Here is a 22,779-nt window from a genome sequence, read left to right on the forward strand (position 1 = left end):
GAGGGCATTGGTGGTCCCTGAACCTGAAGCCTTAAAATCTTATCTTTTCTAAGTCACTGAAAAGGCAGATGTGGCCATGGTATGTACCTCTGCCCAGAGTTTAACAGCAATAAAAGGAGAGTCACAAAAATGTGCTAATGATCACATCCTTCACTAACAGGTGCCCATGTAAAGTTCCATGATTTGATTTTTTTTTTCAGGGCATGCCATCTCATCTCAGCATCCCCTATACAGCCCTTTGAATTGTGAAGTGAAATGTTCACTTTTTTTTTTTTTTTTTAATAACACTTGTTCTCCCTCTGAAACACTAACAAGCAGAATGTGACTGTTCAGACGTGGGCCTTTGCAGACATTACTTGGACATGAATAAGCTAAGCCTGTCAGTTCAAGGAAAACAACTGGCAGTGTTTGTTGCAAATGATAAAATCCCGCTTTCAGAGGAAAATTAGAGTGTTGGGGAACTCACATCTCCTGGGAGCTTGTCAGCTTTTCAGGACTGAGAGACTCCTCTGACAAGATGAGGAGATTGGTAGCGATATTAACCAGACTGATATTTTAGATGCTTTGATGAAATATATCAGCATTAGAAAGATCGCATGACCCAGGGAGTCGATATTTTTCCAAGGACTGATGCAGGATACAGAATCATACTTGAGTAAAATCTGAAGGTATCAGAGTAAAAAAGCTCACTGATTCCTTTCCTGATTCTAGTTGTAGTCATCTTTCAGAAAGCTACTGGTTACTGTAATATTAAAGAAAGATAGCCAAAGACAATGTAGAAAACCTATTACAATTCTCCTTCCTCTTTAAATTAAGTGTTTATATAAAAATAGAAAGAAACTATAACATCAGCTTGAGACCAAATCAACAGATTGGATCCAGCACTAGATATGAGAAGCCATGCTTGCAATTAATAAGATGAACGATTTTCCTTATTTTAAAAACTAAAATTATTTTTCTATTAAGAATTATCTAGGATAATATATGACATATTTATGATGTGTCTTCCTTCTTTTTGAGACATGAACTCACCATGTAGTCCCACACTGGGCTCAAATTTATGACCATCTCCTGTCTTAGCATTTCAATTCTGGGGTTCCAAGAATGGGCCTCCACTTATCCAGCTTATATTTACTTCTAATGAATGAAATTATCAAGTCATTGTAAATATTGATAAAAAATAATTCATGTATCCAAATGCACTTTGTAGTCTTTAATAGTCATAAAGAATGGAAAGGGTCCTAAAACCTGTATGTTTGCAGACCACTTAATTTAGACTAATCAAAGAGAAACCATTTAGAGTTTCTGCCTCCTATATGGTAACATGGGTTCTGTTCTCTCAATAAAGTCAGGGTTCTATGAACAAGGAAGAAGGAGCTGGGGAGCCAATGAATGGCTTCATGACACAACAGCTACATGTCAGAATTAAAGCAAAGGAGAATTTTCCCATTGCACATGGCAGCCATCTCATTGTGACTGATTTGTTTAATGGTGACAAAGGAATACCAGGTCTTAGGAACAAAGACCTTACACTGCAATGCTCCTTGGCTACCAGATTCAGGGTAACACTTACTTGAAAAGTAGCACATCAACATTGGATGTAAGTAGTAGGTAGGGTCCTGTCATGCCCATTGGGATTAACCTATGCCTGTAGTTTGGCTCCTAAGGGCAATAATGGGTTTTGTTCTACACTGAAAGAGTTTTGTTTCTTTTCTAAAAATTATAAAACAGTGACATCTCCTACTGATATCCCATACCCTGACCTTAGGTCCCAGCTCTACCTCGACTTACCTCCTTACTTCCTAAGTTGGCCATGGGTATTTCAAATGATGTACTAGCTATTATTCAAGAAAATTAATTGAGTGAAGCAAAGTAAACTAATAGAATCATATTGAAAGAATATTGGTATAAGATCAGAATATAAGGATGGTAAAGAAAATAATCATGAGTGACTAGAAAAGCTACAATGATCACCCACTAATCATGATTGGGGACACTATAGGATTAGTGTTTTGAAAGGGGATTTCTCCTTTGGACACAATGAATTGAATATTATGGAAGGTCTGAGGTAGAAATGTCTACTTGGTATTTGGAAAGAAAGTCTGACCTCCACAAGAGAGACTAGGCTCAGAATATAGACTTTGGAATAGTCAACATAACGGACATAGCTGAGGTTGTAGGAGTTGCTGAGGTTTCTTTTCCCCTGACACATAATAAGAAGTGATAAGGCAATCAAAGTTTAGAAACAAGGGTTGGAAGAGTGCTTTCTCAGAGCTAAAAGTGTTTTTGAAGATATTAAAGGGAGTTTCTAAAAGGAGGATATTAGCTGAGAATTCAGGGTAAAATGTAAAAACTCAATACAATTTGACAAGTCAATAAATATTTTTAAAAATAAACTATTTTAGGGCAGTTTAAAGTTATAGCATATTATAAATATAGTATAAAATATCTTATACTTCAGACTTTTCCCTAGTATTAATTTCTTACACTCATACATGTTTGCTATTATTATGGACTAATGTTGATTTATTTTCTACATTATCTATCTATCATCTATCTGACTAGAGACCTAGAGATAGAGATCCTGCTTTGTTAGGCTGGCCTTTAATTCCTTGGCTTAAGCAGTCCTTCCGTCTCAGCCTCCTCTGAGTATTTGTTAATATAGGTACCACCACTGAACTTGGTTCATGCAGATACAATATTTTTTTCCCTTTGAGATAGAGTCTTAGTTTGTATTGCTGACTGATCCAGAACTTGCTAAGTAGATCAGACTGGACTTGAACTCATACTCAAAGAAATCCATTTGCCTATCAAAAGGACTGTGTGTGTGTCTTTGCTAATGCTAAGTTGCTGGTGACTAAACCCATGACATTGCAGCTGCTCCACACACGTGGTTCACCCTCAATCCTGAGGTCCATTTTTAGCACATCATATCACAGGCATATCCCCAGCCTGACACATCACTACTGTTGACTTTGGCAGCCAAAGTGAGAGCATCTGTCAGATTTCTCTACTAAGGAAATAGCTGCTCTTTCTCCTCCTTGCCTCACTCTCTGAAAGAAAGTTACCAAACATGGCCCCATCTAATGACAGGGAAGTTAAGTCTAACCTCCTCACTGAAAGTCCACATCCATCATATTAAATTTTACGTGGAATATTTGTCTCTTCCCCACATTTGTCAGTTACCCAATCATTTGTTTATATCAATTCAGACTCATGGGTATTTATTTTAAACTTGAGTTATAACACAAAACAAATTTTGATTTTATTGCTTACGTCCTTTCTGATTTCATCCCTGGGAGCTCTCTCACTTGGCTCCCTTGTCTCTCATATGCACTCATTCAGTTAGTGAAGCTCCTCTCTCAGCATTGTGCACACAGGAAGTGTCAAGGAGTGTCCCAATAGTGAAACACTAGGACCCTTAAATAACAAGGGAAGGTATAATACAGTCCTCAACAAGCTGTAATCTTATAAAAATGTAAAGAGATCAAAGCTGTAGTTACACCATGAAAAGACTGAAAATATTTCTTTGTTTGAAATCTCAGAGTGGTCAAATTGAGTGAAGGATGAGGATGTCACTTAAAATTTCTATCTCATGTAGTTAAGGGAAGTAAATTGTTACTGTCTGTTCTTACCGCTTTTATATTTGGCACACACCATTTTTTTTTTCAAACAGCAAGTAATGTGGTAAACTTTAATTATGATGTGAGTGTGCCAGAATTTTTGATGTTCTCAAAACTTCTCTGTGAATGCCAATCTTGCAGGATTATAGAGAAAATGATTTGATTTTAGGCCTCATTTAAATTCCTGCAAAGACTTGATCTTAGGAAATGCTATAAAAATGTTTTCCAACGAATAGGTAATTTTTCTCACAGTGAATGATGTCCTTTAGGATTAAAGCAAGTTTGAAATATTTAGGAGACAAAAACCTGTGTTCATTTTGTTGTGTGATCCTTTCCTTGGTCATGCTAATTGTTTTAAGTTTTTACTGGGAGCAAAAGAAAATCAAGTGAGTTAGATGTGTTATTGACTAGGATGTAGACAAGGATTAGGAGAGAATATTTATTCATAACCCATCCTGTACATATGTCATCAGCCATATTTCCTGGATTTTGGTTCAGAGAAGCCATTTGCAGGAGCCATTCTATAGAGTTTAGGAAATGCAATCTTTGTGCTAATCAATGTACAGGATACTAAAATGCTCCTATGTTGAACCAGGCACACAGCCCCTGCTACCAAGGAGTTGGTGAGCATAGGACACATCCCAGTTCACAGAGGCCGTAGACAAAAACCATGTGTGTGAGCTATGTGCTGTGGTGGGAAATCTAATTGCTAGTGTGCAGGAGGACTCCTAAACCAGAATTGGTCTGTGTGAGGACAGGAGTAAGGAAGCTTAACTTCCACAGAGCCCCGAAGGACAACTGAGAGATGGAGGGATGGGAGGTGCTGCAAACACAGGAAACCACTGCATTTTAAGAAACACAGCAAGTCCTTCAGTGTGGCTGGGTCAGAGTTCAAGAAACATATTGTTCAAACTGCAAACCACAGGTAGAACTGTGTGAAGAAGCTAGTCAAGCTTGTTTATTTAGCCCATATATTTGAAATTGCACCTCAGCATATAACTGATACAAAAGCCTATTGAGAGTTTTCAACTTTCTACTAAATTTTAGAAATCCAAGTATGTTTCACACTCTGTATCAGTTTGGACTGCCCACATTTCGAGTGCTTGGTGGCCAGACATAGTAGACTCATGGCTACCTTATCAAACACTCCAGTTCTGGAGTGAGGTAGTGAGAGATTAATCTGCAGGGCCACTTCAGGAACAGCCTAGGCCAAATGTTTGTCAGCTCAGTTGCTCAAGGACTGTGGGAGGTCCTGGAAGCTTCATTGGGGAGAGTAGTGGCTCTAGTTACCCACTTTGACTGCACAGGATAGATTGGAGGCCGGCTTTATCAGGAGCCGCTGGTTCTAGATAACACGTAACTTTTAGGAGGGGAGTGATGTGGGTATAATGAGATGCCGGAGTCAAGTCATGCGGGTCAAGTGGTGCAATGGTGGCAGGTACCTGGGGTTCTACTGACTTTCAAGGCTGAGGAGGCAGGAAGATGACGGGAGCCCAGGAAATCCAGGCCAATGTGGTGGGAGGGGGAAGAACTGTAAGAAGAGAACCTAAAGGTATTGACAGAGTGCAGACCAGAGAAGACCAGAATGGTCAGAGCACTTCTGTCTCCCCTCCTCTACCCTTCCAGGAAGTATGATAGAACTATTCTGAGAACTAGAGCAATGGTGTGTAGCAAGAATCGGGTGTATATGTCTGAGTTGCTGGTCATATCTAAAGCAGAGATGGGTGTCATGCCAGCCCATCATTAGTAACTGAAACCCATCATTAGTAACTGAAATCATGGAACTTGCTGTAGTCTAGATGTGGTTTGTCCTTGAAACCAAATATGTCAGAAGCTTGCTGCTCAGTGTGGTGATGCTTTTAAGGGGTAAGGCCTCGTGGGAGGGCATTTGGTCTTCAGAATGTCTCTCAGAAGTGAGTGATTAAGGTACTTCCCACAGGATGGTGATTAATGCCTGTGAGAATGTTATTATAAAGAGCAAGGCTGGCTGCAGGCTCTTCCTTATTTGGGCTGCACACTTCACCATGTCTTCTCTTGTGCATACATAATGCTTCTACTGTGCCCTCTGCCATGTCATAGCTCACCAAAGGGGCTCTCACCAGAGAAAAGTTCCCTTGGGCCACCTGATGTTAAAGTGTCAGCCTCTAGAACAGCTAAGCAAACCTCTCTCGGTTATTTTTCTAGTAGTTATAGAAAGTAGGCTAAATAAGGAAACATAAAATTATTCAGGATGGGTGCATTGTTGTGGTTGTCTAGTTTGGTGTATTTTGGAGAGATTGATCCCAACTCTTTTTTTTTTTTTTTTTTTTTTTTCTTCGAGACAAGGTTTCTCTGTGTAGCTTTGGAGCCTCTCCTGGCACTCATTGTGTAGATCAGGCCGGACTTGAACTCACGGAGATCTGCCTGCCTCTGCCTCTCAAGTGCTGGGATTAAAGGTGTGTGCCATCACTGCTCAGCTGATCCCAACTCTTAAGCATGCTAAGCAAGCACTCTGCTACTGAGTGACATGCCCAGCTCTTCCAATCTGATGTTTTAAAAATAGTTTCTGAGAAACTGATTTAAAATGCAGAATTTGGTTCTTACTCCTCAGTGTCCTGCGAAAGGTGGGACTCTGCACTTTGAATAAGAGTCCTTAGAAATGGGATGCAAGTGGTTCTCAGAATGCTCCTTTACAAACACTGGTATAGCATAGCGAATGAAAGGACTCAAAAGAGAGTGCCTACCTGTAGAGGGCTGAGATGAAGAGCCCTTGAATAAACTAGGAGATGAATCACTAGAATACTGTCTGCTATCAACATAGCAGATATGGTAGATTCTTCCTAAGGGGAAGTGGGCTCCATGATGGAGGAAAGGGGGGCAATCAGTGAGGGAGCGCCCCAGCTTTGGCTGCTAGTTTTAAGTATCTCCTCACCCCACTAAACTCATAGTAAATTCCTGAGCGTCTGAGGGAAGAAATAGTTAACGGCCTCAACTGTCACAGAGAAATGAAGTTTAAAAAGTGACAACATGGTTTAGTGACTAAGGTCAGCAGTGACAATTTGAGAGATGTGGTAGGAGAGAAGCCCCACTTCAATAGGTGACGTGAGAAAGGACATCAAGTAGACACAGTGGACAGTCTCTTTAGGTAACTGAGGCGATGAGGAGGGAAGAGAAGGCCACATGCATGGAGGGGTGCTCATGAGAAAGGCTGAGGGATGCAGGCCCTCCTGATTTCATTTCTCTATGCTGAGAAAGTCAATACAGTAAAACCATGGAATCTGCCTGTGCTTCATAGGATACAGTTATTAAATAATAGTAATGACAATCCTTAGCAGTCATATGATGTTCCACCAGACTGTGTCTTCTTTTAGCAATTCTAGGGATAGATAAACCATTTCGCAATACACTTAGTCACCCTTTTAGCAATTGTGTGTGTGAAGTGGCAAGCTACAGTAGGGTGAAATTGGATAATAAACAAGATAAGACCAGATTTTTGAAACTGAATTTTTCAGTTACCCTCTCATCTTCCTCTATTGGACAACCAGCTATAATTGGAAGAACTCACATATCCTACTCCAAACTGGCCAAATTATTTAGCCAGTTATGTAGTTCTGATGAGAGACCGTCAGCACTTTATTGCTATAGTAATATTTATTGTGTTAGCTTTTGTTTTCTCTCTATCGCTTGTTAATACTCATTACCTGGTTGATATAGAAAATTAGATTATTAGCCATTCTGCTTGTTACTTAACATTGCTAAGTATTATCTTATTGTACAAATGCAGTAAATAAATTAAGAGATGTACTTTGTTCAGTACAAACATTTAAGTAAAATGAGATCTAAATAGGACCATGAGAGCCCTACTTCTAAACACAGATGAAAGTTTAATTAGGTTAAGTATAAATTAGTTACTTGAAAATTTTCTGCAAGGAGGGTGGATCTGTTTTGAATCAGCCAATTAATTTTAAAATAGCATCGGCGCCATCTTTAAGGCCTGTCTGTAGCTGCACCCATGACCAATCTAACTGCCCTATTTCAAGGAAAGCTCGTTCAGTAAAATGTTTGTCTTGCAAGTGAGTGGACCTGAGTTTGAACCCCAGAACCCACATGAAAAAACCAGATGTGCCAATGTGTGCTTACAATCTCACTGCTGGGGTGTTGAAGATGGGTGCCCACAAGCAAGGGCTCATTGTTCAGCCAGCTTACCTGGTAACTCCAAACCAAAAAGACCCTGTCTCAAAATAAAAGCAGTTATGACACTACCTATTTCTTTTGGATCTCACACCCACACACACACACACACACACACACACACACACACAGAGAGAGAGAGAGAGAGAGAGAGAGAGAGAGAGAGAGGAATGTAGGGAGAACACCAAACTGTGGTTGTCTCAGAAGCTCTCCAATGACAAAGATACTGTTTCCTATATGAAGTTCTTATTTAAAATCCAGGAAGAAAATAACAATGTTTTTCCTCCCTCCCTCCGTCCCTTCCTCCCTCCCTCCCTATGTAACCCTTACTGTATTGGAACACACTCTGCAGACCAGGCTGGCCTTGAGTTCACATACATCTTCCTCTCCATCCTGAGTGCTAGATTAAAGGTGTGTCCCACCACTGCCTGGAACAAAATTAAACAACAACAACAACAACAAAGACAAATAAAAATAAACTAATAAAAAATCTATAAGGATTAAGGAATAACTTATAACCCTATAGAATTAAGGAACACCAATGGTAGATATGTTTAATATCCCTTGGGTCCTGGGGTCCATGCCTACCACAAACAAACTCCACAGAGCCCTATATGGCAGTGTATACCTGTTATTCTAGCACTTGCAGGCTGAGGCAGGAGGATCAATGTGGAGAGTCTACTGGATTACAACATGAGTTTCAAGCCAATTTAGGATATGTAGTAAGGCCTTATCTCAAAAACCAACCAAATAATAAATCAACTGACCAACAAAAACTCTATAGAATCATTTATGTGGTATAATAAATTCCAATTCCTCAAATACTATATTCACTAGGTAGTATATTTGTTTATTTTATATTTATTACAACACTTTAATCTATTCTCTTTGATCATATTTTTATCATCCCAAATAGATACTCTGTACCCAACAAATATTAACTAGCTATTCCCTCTGTATTTTCCTTTCATACTAGCCCAGCCTCTCTTTTATTTCCCATCTTTATGAATTGCCCATTCTAAGAAACTCACAGAAGTAAAACCATGTAGTTGTATGTTTTTGGCAGCCATGTTTCACTTAGCATAGTGCTTTTAGGGTTCATTCATCTTATAGTAGGCATTTGTATTTGAATCTTGTATGCTGATGTTAGCGTATTTGTTATATTGACATTCCCATAGAAATTAAATTAACCAAACCCTGTGAAGCATGGCTCCTCTTAGAGATAATGAAAATGAAGTTGAATGACCAAAATAAGGTCACAAGTACCGAGTAAAGTTTATCTTCAAATGGGATTCTACCTCTTCAACACTTTCCACTTCTAACTTTAGTTTCCTAACACTGCTATAACATGTTACCATAGATGTGGTGTCTAAAAACTTGAAAAAAAGTTCTCTATCAGGGGCTTCACTTGGGCATCCTTGAACAAAAACCCAGGTACAGCAAGGCCACCTTTATTATGGAGGCTCTAAGTGGGAGGATCCACCTCTTTTGTCTTTGTGAGCTTCTCCAGACTGCCCACATTTTTTTCTGTTTAGAGGTTCACACATTACTGGCAATATTCTTCTAGTTTCTTTTTAAAATACCTTGGGGAGTAGGGCACATGAATGCAAGAGTGGAGGTCAGAGGACAAAATGCAGGAATTGGTTCTTTCTTTCCAACATGTGGCTCTAAGAAATTCCAGTAGTCAGGCTTGGCAGCAAGCACCATCGTCCACAGAGCCATCTCACTCTCTCCTTTACTGTTATCTGCTGAAGGCTCTCCTCCTCTTCCTCTTTCTTTCTGAGGGTCTAGTGCAATTAAATTAGGCCCTTAATTCTATAGTCAGCTTTTATTCCTCTTTGATTTAACATATACACAGGCCTGTGGATTACAACAAGGGTATCTTTGGAAAGGGACAGACCTCTCTGCCTACCACACTAATCTTTCTTCCTTCTTGCCAGGCTCACACCACCTGCCTGCTTTAAATTCTTTGGGGGCTTTGAATGCACTCTAGCATTCAGACGCCTTGACATGGTACACAAAGGCCCTCCTCACCAGGCCTGCCTCATCTCTCCTAATCCTCCATGCCAAAAAATTAAAATAAAACCATGGATGGTGGGAGAGCAGACAGTGAGAGAGAGAGAGAGAGAGTGAGAGAGAGCTGTTTCAGTTCCCTAATCTGAAAACTATGCTTTCTTTCACATAACACGTCTGTGTAGATCATCTCCCATGACCCCACGTTTTTACCTGATTCTCCTCCACTCACCCTTAAGTCACATCTTACTAATTCCAGGAAGCCTGAGTATAACCCATTTTTACCTCTGCTTCCATAGCAACCACACCTATATCTAGCCTAGCATTTGCCACTCTATGCTATAATTACCTTTTTAATTACCTCCTCCACCAGACCATAAGCTGTTTAAGGGCCAGAATCTCATTTTGTCCACCCTGGTATCCCAGCTACTTAATGCCGTGACTTGCATGTAATAGAAGCTCAAAGGCATGCTTGAGGGTTTATCTATCGTTCAACACTGGCCTGTTTTCCAAGGCAGACTAACGACTTTCACTCTAAGTCTGTCTGGGTATACTTTAGTGAACCCAACTGAGGCCTGACTGGGTTGCACATTAGTTGTTCATATTTACATTTGTAGAAGTGGAGTTCTTTCCACACACCAGATCAGCTTAAATTTTAATACAACGTTACTGATATAAATACACACTTGAAAGACAAGATCAAATTGCCATGATAGGGGAGGAAAGCTTTAAAAATGAATGTAAAGCTGGATTAGCTAATTACCATTCTGATTTAAAAGACTGATGTGAACACGACCCTCAGAGTTGAAGATAAGGCAAAAGAAAGTTCACCACACAAGCATCTCAATGTGTTTTTGTTTTTATTCTTTATCTCATTTAATATTACATTCAAAATTTCCATTGGCCCACATCATTTATAGACTGACAAGTGCCAATTTATGGGGACCTTTTCTTTCATGTTCTAATTTATTACCATTTCAGAGAACGATCCAGATATCTTCACAAAAATCAGGCCTGGCACAGTCATGCATGTGTGTGAGATGTGGAGGTGGAAACACGTATGCAGATGTGTGCATATACACAGAGGCCAGAGGCCAACCTTCAGCAACCTTCAGTGTTGTTCCTCAGGTGCCATCTGTCTTGGTGTCCGAGAAAGTCTCTCTCTCTCTCCCTCTCCCTCTCTCTCTCTCTCTCTCTCTCTCTCTCTCTCTCTCTCTCTCTGTCTGTCTGTCTCTCGCTCTATGCCCCCCTCTCTCTGCCTGGAGCTTAACAAGTAGACTAAGATGGCTAGCTAGCCAGGAAGCAGCCATCTCTGCTTCCCCAACACTAGGCTACAAGTATGCACATGGACTTTTTCACTGGATTCTGAGGTTCATAATCAGGTCTTCAAGTTTGTGTGGCAAGCACCATGAGGGCTAAGCTGTCCGCTGGCATCTGGCACAGTCTTGATATAAGAAGCAGGAGTATAGATACCATCTCAGTGCTAGGCTCCTGGCTATGCCATCAGGGTATTGTAATTAAATGGACACACATTGTAATATCCACTCCACAGGGTTATAGCAGGAATTGACTACTATTTAAAACACTGAAATGTTGCTCAATACTTTTTAAACCATGTAACTTCATGTGTTTAGGGTGGGAAGGCAAACCATGAAATATATCTGCTTAGGGAAACAATGTCCTTATGCTCATAATTAGATTGAAACTTGAGTATGAAATCATCTGATGCTATAGGTGAGCTCATTCCCAAGAAAGCAAGCAAGCTAGGCATAGTGAGTCCTCAACTAACTACTGGGCATTGCCAGACATGTTCCCTACATGCATGAGAAATTACCTGAAGTTTCCCTCATCCTGTGAGGAAAAGGAGATGCAATTACAGGACAAGAAGAAAAGTAGCTTATTTTATTATAAAGCTTTACTTAGAAGGAAGTATGAAATTCAGAAACCCCTAAAATCACCACATGAATGTTTTGACTGAATGCATGTGTGTGTATTACGTGTGTGCCTGGTTCCCAGCATGCATGTATGCACTCTGTTTCTGGTTCCTAGTATGAAAGTGTGTACACCACATGTGTGCCTGGCTCCAGTGGAGATTAGGAGAGGGCAATGGCTTCTCTGGAACTAGAGGTACAGATATTTGTAAGCTGCTACGTGGGTGCTGAGCACAGAACCAGGGTCTTCCATGGGTACGAAAATGCCTTTAACTTCTAAGCCATCTATTTCCTCAGCCAGTAATTGTGACTCGTTTCAACAATTTATGTATTTCCTTTCCTAAAATGTACAATTTTACTGCATTCTTGCTGTTAAAGTTTCAACACACGAAACTACAAAATGTTTGCTAAGTGTGTTTTGGCTTAAACAATAGACTTGCTTGTTTTCATAGATGTTAGTTGTGAAATTTGTCTCATTATCTTGGAAGCTTTGGGCAAGATCTGAAACTCGTCCTCATATGATGACATTTTAAAACTGAATCCTTAACACGTGCTTAACCATTTCAACTAATTTAATAAACTTTTAAGATATTTAACTATCATAAATATATTTAAAATTTGCAATACTGATATGATCATTTTTGCTTTCTGATTCCTTTGGACTAGGAGCTAAGTTTCTAAAGGCCAAGTCAGCTGGAATTTTAAAGCATCTTTAATGGCGGCCTGTTGCCAATTGGGTCCTGTGTTCACCTCCGGAGCTACCAAGCCTGTTTTTCTTCATCTTAATGTTCTTGAGTGGGGAATGTTGACTGAGAGCAAGAGTGAGAAGTGGGCTGTTTATCTTTGTTCTACAGCCCTCTACCCTTAGGAATCTAAATAATCATGTTTGCTTCTTTCTTAGAACTTCTTTTTCATAAAAGCCCCCCCCCCCGCAAAAAATATACTCCATGGGCAGCATAAATGAATAATAGAAGGAAAGTAATTTCTCTCATGGTCAAAGTACATGGGGTCTCAAGGCCCAGCACCAGAGGGCTAAATATGGACTTCCAGGGATGTGTGACTATGCATAGCAGGTTTGGGTCAAGATATCTTCCTGATGTCACATGGATAAATTTCTATGCTTTGGTTCATTCTTCTCAGTGGACCTCCCTCTTTCTTGTGAGCTAGGTCTTATATTTCTGAAGAGCATGTCGGAGTGAATGCAAGGTAACTCTACAGTGTCTCTGCTGTGGGTGTCCCTGCAGCGGCAACCCTTAGAAGAAAGCTCTCTCTCAACACTGCCATAACTGAAACACGTGACAGCTATTTTAATGTTACAACATTATAGTCAGCTTGGCAAATCATAACGAAGTCAGTTTTTCTGTTCTGGGAGGGAAGTGCTTAAATATTTGTGTTGTTCCATATCTCCAATCTATTTCTGTCTCTGCAAATTTCTGAAATTCAGTTTATTACATAATTTTACTTGCCAGTCATATCAGTCACATTTGTCCCTCCCTGAGGCTATGTTGGCCTATCTTCCTGTGCTGTCTCAAAGAGTTGGGCTCTTCAGACAAGGCAGTTTTGCTCTTGAGAAACAGGAAGACCCGCAGAGCTGGGATTTCACCCCCAATGATGGATTATTGCTAATTTTGAAGCCTAGATTCAAACCTTTGCTTATATATTCCTGATATCCTCTTTCCCTGGCATTAAAATCTCTACTCTGGTACTCAATACCTCACTTTACACTTCATTTAATCTTCCTATCCTCTGCCATAACCACTGTTCTAGGCATAACTTGTCTAGTCCAGACATATTTGACTATGTGAAAATCAGATTTTAGACTGAAATGATTTTAAGGACATTTATTTTTTAAAAGTCATTGGTTATTATTAATCTTGATTCACGAAAAGGAAAACTGAGTTTGAAAGGTCTAATTTCTTAGGTTCAGCCCTGCTCTTTGTAGAGTTCATTACATCTTAACTTTGTTGTGGATGATAAGCACTTTCTCAGAAATCAGAAGGAAAGCCAGGTCTCTCGTGTGGACATCCCTCAGTGACAGTTAAAGTTCAAGGTGGAGTGTGAGTCGTGTTTCCATTATGGTCCCTAACTCTCTTCTAATCCTTGGAGGAACTAAAAGGGCCAAGAAATATATTGTCTCATGGAGGTAGGATGTTACCTTTAAAATTCAGGTACAGATATGTGAAATAATACTCTGAGGGAAGCAGTATAAGCAAGACCATTCGCCCTTTAGTTGTCACATTATGGTGTTCTGGGAAAGGACTGAGAAGTGTGGGAGCATGGGGGAATAGGACTCACACTAGCTACGGACTGTTTTGCATAGCCATCCTCCACTGTTTAATCTAGTATTTAGCAAACTAGGTGATCATTTGTTTAGTAAACACATAGCCCCATATCCCTAGAGGCGCTGGAAAACGTGATACATGTGCTTTGTCTTAGTTGAAAGATATTACATATTTTAAAGACACCAACAATGCATTCAATCAAATTAGAAACCTTAAAATATAAGGGCAACTTGGATGCTTTTATGCTTTGTACCAAAAGGACCTACTTATAATGACCTGATAAACTCTAAGCAACTTAAGTCAATACTTTATATGTAATACCTGGATTTATTCATTGGTCTGAGGACTATGGTCATCCATTATCTTCCTCCATTAGCAGCAAGGTCTGGCTTGACTTCTCAGAACTTTCCCCTTTGATAGCATGCATTAGATCATAGGTTGGCTTCCCGAGATGAGAAGTGCAGGGTGCTTTCAGTCAGACATTTACTAAGCACCTGGAAGATGTTCCATGTAGCGGTAGAAAACAAAAGGCAAACAACTTCTTTCATGGGGTTCAAGTATGCCAAATAGGCCACGTGGCCATACTGAATGGGTTTGCCCCTCCTATGCCTCTGTGTGCTCTCAGGCAAGTTACTTATTTCCTGTGTCTTCATTTCCTGGGTAATCATTCTTCACTGTGTTATGAGTATTAAATTAATACACATGCAAAGCACGTTGGAGGTACCTGACACATAAAGCTGGCAATTACTGCTGTTCAGTGTTATATGCACTCCGTTGGACACCCATAAAGCACCCCCAGAACTCACTTTCACTAGTAAGTACTCTTGTTTGAATACAGAAACACAGGCATCCGGGCAGAATACAAATAAGCCTAGACATGAATTAAGAGCCAGGAAGCAGAGTAATGAATAATGAAGCAAAGGGTTTGCCGAGCCTCCTTTTAAGAAAATTGTGGGTTGTTTGTTCATTGCTTAAGAGGGGAGGAGGCCATTTGAGGATGGCCGTGTGAGCAAAGGGATGCAAGCTCCAGCAGGATGCAGGCATGAGTCTACCGGAATTGAGGGCAGTTCAGGGTTCTCTGCCTTTGGGTGTAGAATTGTCCACTGGTTAAGGTGGTGGGGAGTCCTTGGAAGGGTACCCAGAGCTACCAGAATTACGTGGCATACATTTACTCTCAACTTCTCCTTTCCGTTTGGGAAGACCCACTGTAAGTGCGCTTTAAATGAGGGACGGAGTGGGGGGAGTTATGCAAAACACTTTGCACATAGCACTAAAGTTCAGATTTGCCCTAAGAATGGAATGGTTGCTGGGACGGGGGGAGGAGTTAATTTAATATAGATGTCTAACCCGCGTAGAGATCTGAATCCTAAATGATCACTCCGAAACCACTGGGCTGAGGCGTTCCCTCTGCAGGGTCCCAAGTCCCATCAGCCAACCCAAGGCCTCAGCAACCGACGTGCTAGACCAGGCGAGGCCAGCAAGGGAGCTCCACGCATGCGTTAGCAGCTGCCCCAACTCCCCCACCGCGTCCTTTCTCGGAACAAAACTAGCGCGGGGCTCCTCCGCTGCGCAATTTGCGTAGATCGAATTTCTTCCAGCTCCGCCAGTCGGTGTAGCTCCCGCGGGTGCCGCGGCTGCCCTACGCCAGGCGCGTCCGCGAAGTGAATGGCTGGGCGCTGCGGGTGCGCCACCAACGTAGCGCCGAGGCGGCCGGGGTGCGGCTGCGCAGGGCGCCGGAGCGGGCCGGGTGCGCCGCTGGCGTAGCGCTGAGGCGGCCGGGGTGCGGCTGCGCAGGACGCCGGAGTGGGCCGGGTGCGCCGACGGCGTAGAGCCGCGGCTCGCGCGCTGGGCTCCGCGACGCAGGTAGCGCAGAAGGCTTTGGAGAATACACGACTGGGTGCAGCCGGGGTTTGGTACCGAGCGGAGAGGAGATGCACACGGCACTCGAGTGTGAGGTAACTATAAAACCCCGATTTGTTTACATTCCCTCCCCCAGAACCGGCCCCGTGCGCGGCGGAGCCTGCGAGTCCCGGGACGGCAGGGGAGGCCGGGAGGCCGGGCTGGGGCCGCCACCGGGGCCTCCGGGCCGGGGCGCCGGTGTCCGCAGCTGCTGCAGGCGGTGGCGGCGAGCCGGACAGCGGCTCGCGGGGCCGGCGCGTGGGGTGGCGGGCGGCGGTGGGGACCCGCGCCCCATGGCCTGCTGCGGGGCCCCGGGGCGGGCGGGCGGCGCCGGTTGGGGGCTGCGCGGGCTTCCCGCGGCCGCCGTGCGGGGACCCCGGGTGTCGAGGCAGGTCCCAGGGGCTCGGCCGCGGGGACTAACGGACGGCCGCCGCCGAGCTCCGGGCCAACCGAAAAGGCTCTGCGGGGCGCGCGGGAGCGGCGGCGCAGCCCACGGGTCCCCGAGGCGGGGCGTGGGGCGAGCGTGGCACGGCCGCGGGCTTTGTTCCCGGGCACCGGGGTTCAGGGCGGCGTGGGCGCGGTTGGGAGCGGAGGGAAGTGGCGGAGCGGCCCGCCGCGGGGTCCGCATCCGCTCCCCGCCTCGCTCCTCCCTTGGGGGGTCTTCGGAACTCCCCAGCCCGGCGAGGCCGCGGGTGGCGTGACGTGGAAGGGCTTCCTGTGCCTTTTGAGAAGACGCGTTCACGTGGGAGCCTGTCCACATGGGCCGAGTTTAAGGAGCTGGGCACGTGGAAGAAATCTCGCCGCAGGACGCCCCGCCACCGATTTGGAAGGGTCGTCCTTTACCCAAGTGTCCGCTCCAACAGTGACACAAAGCATGAGTTAAAAGACAGTGCAGCCTACCGTCTTCTAGAAACTTTCATTTATGTCTCCATTGTTAAGTGCGATAACTAGCGTGTGACAGGTTTTTTTTTTTTTATGTTTTCTTTTTTGGATGTATCTAATGGTAATTAAGAAAGAAGTAATAGAAGAGCTTGAGGCTTGGAATTGTAACAGTGCGGTTGGGAAGCCTTAACAAAGCAAGACTGCTGTCTACAGTGTGATATTAGGATTCCCTTAATCCACACGTACTCGTACCCTGTGAGTCACAACTTCTGGACATTGGGAATCCATCCCAGACACCCCACTTCCTGTGTGCATTGAATGTTACACAACGAAGACAGACACATCGGTGATAAATACTGTGAAGAAAATAAAAATGTGCTGGCGGGCGTTTTTTAACATTTTTCTGTTTTCCAGACCAAAGGGTTTAGATTGTGACTAGATAGGAAAGGATACAATGAGTTGTTAAATGACGTTGAAACAGTTATGAAGAAACGACGTGTTTATGATGGAGTAATCCATACTTTAATAAAACATCAAATACCAACCGTCCTGGCCTGCCTAGTGACTAACTTCAAACTATCAGAACTCTAAGTGGTCCTTAAAGGATTTGTTTCAGGCGTTTTGTATCACTTTAATTTTGGCCTGTATTCAGAAAGTTACTTCCTCACCGGAAAGTAACTAAATTTCAGTGGCTTTAATCGCTCCCCAAACTGACAAAACTGAATTCTATCAACCATGGTTAAGAACCCCTGTGCAAGAATAATTAGGATGCTACTTTGAAAGAGCTGGGGATGATGTTTTCTCTTGTGACACCTGAAGCCACAGACCTAAAAACCCAGGTAATTTGGGAGACCGAGGAAGGAAGCTGTCAAGTTCATTCCTAGGATTTGTTTCAAAAAGTTTTCTTTAAAAACAAGTCTCATTATAGCTCAGTGTTAGGAAACTTGCCTAGTGTTTCCATGAACCCGGGCTCAAGTCCTTAGTAGTGTAAATAGATGCACGTGTGTGTGCTTGCACTCATGAGCTGTGCAGGTGAATACCCATTACCTGAAATGGACGAGAAATGTTTCCAATCTTTGTTTCTGGATTTGGGGATATTTGAACATGTTAAATAATGGATTTCTTGGGCCAGGACCAAAGTTTAAACATGACTTGCATTTTTATTTTGTATAGGCCAAGTGCACTTAAACCAAAGGTAATTTTACAGTATTTTACCTGCATTTACAGTTCGACTGAGACCTATCCAGACGTGACATGTGGATGCTAACACAATTGCTGCATGATAGTTCCCAGAACATTGTGGATTTGGTAGCATTTCAGATTTTATGCTGAGGTGCTACCTGTATTTGCTCTTCCTCTTATGCTCCTATTATCGTCCACTAATAGCTTGTAAACACCACCCTCATTCCACTTTTTTGTTCAGACTTGTGGTTTTGATCAGTAGTCTACCCATGTAGCCCTTGTGTGCCTGGAACTCAGGATCTCCTTTCTCTGTTTTGGGAGTCATTGTGGTTCTCAACAGATTTTGAATCCCTGGTTTGAAGTACTTTGAAGAGGCCTAATGTTTAGTATGCAGGCACTGCTCTAGGAAGCCTAAGTGATATATGGAGACGATGGGGTATATACAGCAAGGGAAGTCATTCAGCAGCTGAGCTCATTATTTTCTCTTAATTAAAGAAATTTGACTCAGTTCATATTGAATTTCCCTTGCTCCTTCTGAACTCTGGGAATTGAGCAGTATTGAGATAAATTTAGGGACTTGGAGTGAGGTAAAGTATTCTAAACCTGGATATGTTGTTAACTAATTTGGCTATCTTTGCAAGTTGCTTTAGACTGTGAACTTAAAGTATTATAAAACTTACTTCAGGAGTTTAATGTGATCATTAATAATGAACCAAAGGGCTATTTCTCTAAGATTTCCTATATCCAAACTTACTTTAATCATTGAATTTCTCTTTTGTTTTGCCTATAATTGATTATCCCAGGATGGTACCTCCTGATTTCTACTATTTAGGGGGCTCATCTTTTAAGTACGTAATTCAAATGTAGTAACTGATAGCTGTAGATTTGTTCCTGCCCCCCTTTCTATTCTGTAGTTACATGTATATGGGATTTATTTATTTACAAGGCCAGATCCTCAAAAGGAAACATATACCCCCCACACACACAGCACTTTGTCACAAAGTATCTTTACCATGACACATTCAGTGACTGGACATATATAGCTTTTTTTATCAGGTTTAAACTTAGCATTAACTTAAAGTCATCTGGATTAAAAGACTAGTCCTCAGTGTAGCACCTACTTCAAGAATGGAAATGCTACTGAATTCTGTATCTTGTATCAAAGGGACATTGCCACTAATACATTTAAAAGCAAATTGATTCACAAATTGGACAAAGTAGACAACTGAAAATGGAAGAGAAATAACTGGCAATCAAAACAGCATTATGTCACAGTGGCTTGCTTAATTTTAAGCCATCTTTCATTAGAGTGTCATTAAAAACATACAAAAGACGGTTTTGTTTTTGGTTTGGTGTTTTTTTTTTTTTGTTTTGTTTTGTTTTGTTTTGTTTTGTGGATTGTAAGCAGTTCAGTAGATGATTTAGCTGCCATAGTGGATTCCTAGGTTCTATCTCTAGCCCTACGGCAAAATGACTAAGTACAGTCTCTTAGTGTCTCAGGCTTTTGAGTTGATTGTCTGGTATTAATCCTCAACAGTTTGCTGCCCCCTAGTGTTTGATTTACCTTGAAGTTTCTTGGCACCTGTCCCCAAGACTAAAATTAGAATCTTCGATCCCATAGATGTACCTATGGGCTGGAGAGATAGTTCAGCCATTAAAGGCTAGGCTCACAACCAAAACTATAAGGTGTACCTATGGATTTCCTTTAGCTGTTGACTGTTGCTAATAAAAATGTGTGTCTTTAACTGATTGTGTCTCCATACACTTAGTCTTTGAGAAAAATTGGATAGATACAAAATAAAATCAAATTACATTTCAAAAGAATATGTAGGATTTTTTTTTCTCAAATTGCAAAAGCAATCTGTTAAAATTAGAGAGGTTAGTGTTTGAAGTTAGCTTTGTATATAAGTAATGGTAATTTTATTTAATCTGGGCTTCTTGTCTTGAAAAGGGTGTTAAACTGTCTGACTTAATTTTCCTCATGTAACTTTATGCTGTACTGATAATAAAGTTTGAAAATGTCATATTCACATTGTGACCTTGTTTTAAAAATTAATTTTTGAATAAAAGAAAGTCTCTAGCTTCTTACCATTACCACTTGAATTTTTTTTCTGGTTTTAGATTATGACAGTAATCAGTTTTGCAAAATATTTGTTTTTATTTTTTAAGATCTGTGGATGGGCCATAGTCATGTTTATGTTTTTCTGAAATAAAAATTACTTCATTTCTCAATAAAAACTTACTGGAACATTTAAAATTATGTTCAATAAGTATAAAGTAATATGTAACTGAAATGAAAAGGTTTAATTAACAGCAAGGTTACTGAAATTATCCCCAAATCACTCTGTAGGTCACTTACAGTATTTAGGAATGTTAGAATACAACCATTTAGTGTTGTATTGAATAATAGTATAGACTGTCATTTTTCTAATTATTTTTAATAGAACATACTTAGGATTATAGGCTACCCAGATACAGGGACTGGACATTTAATGAACTTTTTAATGTTAAAGGATGTCCTAATAGGATGCTAGCAGCAGTAACAGGTTTATGCAAGTGTAAGTATAACATCTTATTTGAGTAAGTGGGCCTTTTTGGTTTATTTATTTATTTATTTATTTGGCTATCTAAAAGTTAATAGAAGATTTTATAATTACCCACTTATATAATAACCTTCATAGTCCCTTTAACAGATGCTCTTTTGCTACTAAAAGAAAGGGGAATGTCAGCTAATACTAGTCCTTGAATTGACATTTCCAACAGGCATAATTTTGTCCTTACCTTATCTTCCATTCTGAAAAGGCTTTTAGGATTGCAGCATGAATGAGAATGTTGTAGAGAACATCCTTATGCTATTGTCTGGAAGTGTTGCAGGAACTTCTAAGTAAGAGAGGCCAGTTTTTACTCCTAGTCATCTGAGACTTCAGTGATCAATTTAGAATTTAGATTTATAGAAGAGGTAGAAAAATCTCAGTTGCAGTAAGGTAATAAGAGATCTGTTTCCTATTATGCTATTGATGTCTAACAAAACATTTCAGATGGGACTTTTGTGACTCTTTGAATTTTAAAATAACAGTTTCCCCTGTAGTAGTTTCTAATTCAGTTTGTGGGATTATTTATTTAGATAGGTTTTCTTTGTAACAGTCCTGGTTGTCCAGTTTCTGGGTTTGTTTCTTTGTTTGTTTATTGAGACAGGTTTTCTCTGTAACAGTCCTGGCTGTCCTGGATCGCTTTGTAGATCAAGCTGGCCTCGAACTCACTGAGATCCGCCTGCCTCTGCTCAGCTGGAATATTTGTTTTTATGTGAACTAAACTGGGGCAATAATGGGACAAATCTGTAAACTGTCTTTGAATGTGACTTCCTTATTCATGTCTGTGTCATTTATGGCTGCATTTGTGCATTGAGTAAACAGTACTGGAGACACAAACTCTGGCTTTATTCTGACCAGTTCAAGTCTGCCAACCCTTGGATACATTCTTATTACTCATCGTTATTCTACCTGTTGCTTTTTAGTGTTTTAGTAAAGTGTGCCTTCAGATGACAACTCACAGGTAATTGAATTCTCAGGAATTTTACTGGGAAAGCTTTTCGGCCTCCCCTTTTGCATTTTCTGCTGAAGAAATGGCACCTTTATTATGCTTGGAGGTGAAGTGCTGTGTCCTGGAGGACAGGTAGGGGCTCACACCTGTTACCACTATAGTGTTTCTATAGCTCTCATGTCTCCTAGTTTTGCTTCTCTGATAAGTTGGTTGTGTCCTCCTTGTAACTCCTTCAGAGTAGAAAATACATTACCTTAATTTTTATGCCTTCTCTTTGCTTCTTTGCCCATTCCCTTCTATTTCCTGTTTTGGTCTTTTTTCATTAAACAACTCATAGTTGTATATTTATAGGCTGATGAACACATTTTTGGGTCTGTTAACTCTAAATACGTTAACTCTAAATACTTCCTATTGAAGATTCTGTGAATATGTGAAGACATACAGTGTGTATTGTTAGCCAAAAAACATAACCTCTTCATGAAGGAGGCTGTGAAAGATCAGCCAGATGCCATTAGTGATTTCTTCCTAGGTTATAAAATGACATCAATAAAACAGTACAATAGAAGTGCATTTCACATATTGTAAAGACTCATTTAATTTTAATAGTGTCATAATATAAAATATGTAACAATCATTGTATGTGATATGTAAATGTTTGTATATACACATACATATACATGCTGTTAAATATATACACATAGTATATCTTACAGTTTACATAGTATATAACTTATATATAGCACATATACTTCATATTATATATAAATATGTAATATATAATATTTTAACTGTATATAATATACACACACATATATATATGTGTGTGTAAGCTTTTCCTGTAGACCTTTTTTAGAGTATATTATCACATAACTTTTTAATGTTTAGAATATTTGTTTCTAGTATTTTGTTTTAAATTAGGATGTTATTCTCCAATAAGTAACTGAGTATATATAAGCAGTGTAATACAAAGAGCTCAGAGAACTTCTTTCTATACAGTTAAGAGTGTTCATTCGGAACAGAAGCTATGGAGCTTCACAATGGATTTTGTTCTGACTATCTAACATAGCCTTCTTCACTTACCCATCACCAAAACAAGAAATCCATAACAGTTAGAACTAGAAAAACAGCCCTATAGCCTCTTTCATAACTCATATCATTATCTTCATTCAGTTCTTCGAAGGGATTTTGATTTTCTACTTGCTTGCTTTTTGTGGAGGGATCCAATCCAGAGCCTTGTACATGCTGGGAAAGTGCTTC

At 40.9% G+C, this 22,779-nt stretch overlaps 1 protein-coding gene across 5 annotated transcripts in view; it reads left to right on the forward strand.

The window, feature by feature from the left end:
* Positions 1–22,779, forward strand: part of Slc39a10 (solute carrier family 39 member 10) — an 85,537-nt gene that overhangs the window by 19,327 nt on the left and 43,431 nt on the right. Inside the window, exon 1 of one of the 5 annotated variants that reach the window (XM_051190198.1) lies at positions 15,131–15,226. The exons of 2 other annotated variants lie outside the window; for them this stretch is intronic. The gene's annotated coding sequence lies outside the window, so the exon portion shown is untranslated. Of the gene's footprint in view, positions 1–15,130; positions 15,227–15,790; positions 15,975–16,815; positions 17,640–22,779 lie in introns of those variants that run through there. 2 more of the 5 variants (XM_051190193.1, XM_051190196.1) reach the window with 2 other exon arrangements.

This window comes from Phodopus roborovskii, unplaced genomic scaffold (genome assembly GCF_943737965.1).
Source record: "Phodopus roborovskii unplaced genomic scaffold, PHOROB, whole genome shotgun sequence".
Taxonomy (NCBI): Eukaryota; Metazoa; Chordata; class Mammalia; order Rodentia; family Cricetidae; genus Phodopus; species Phodopus roborovskii.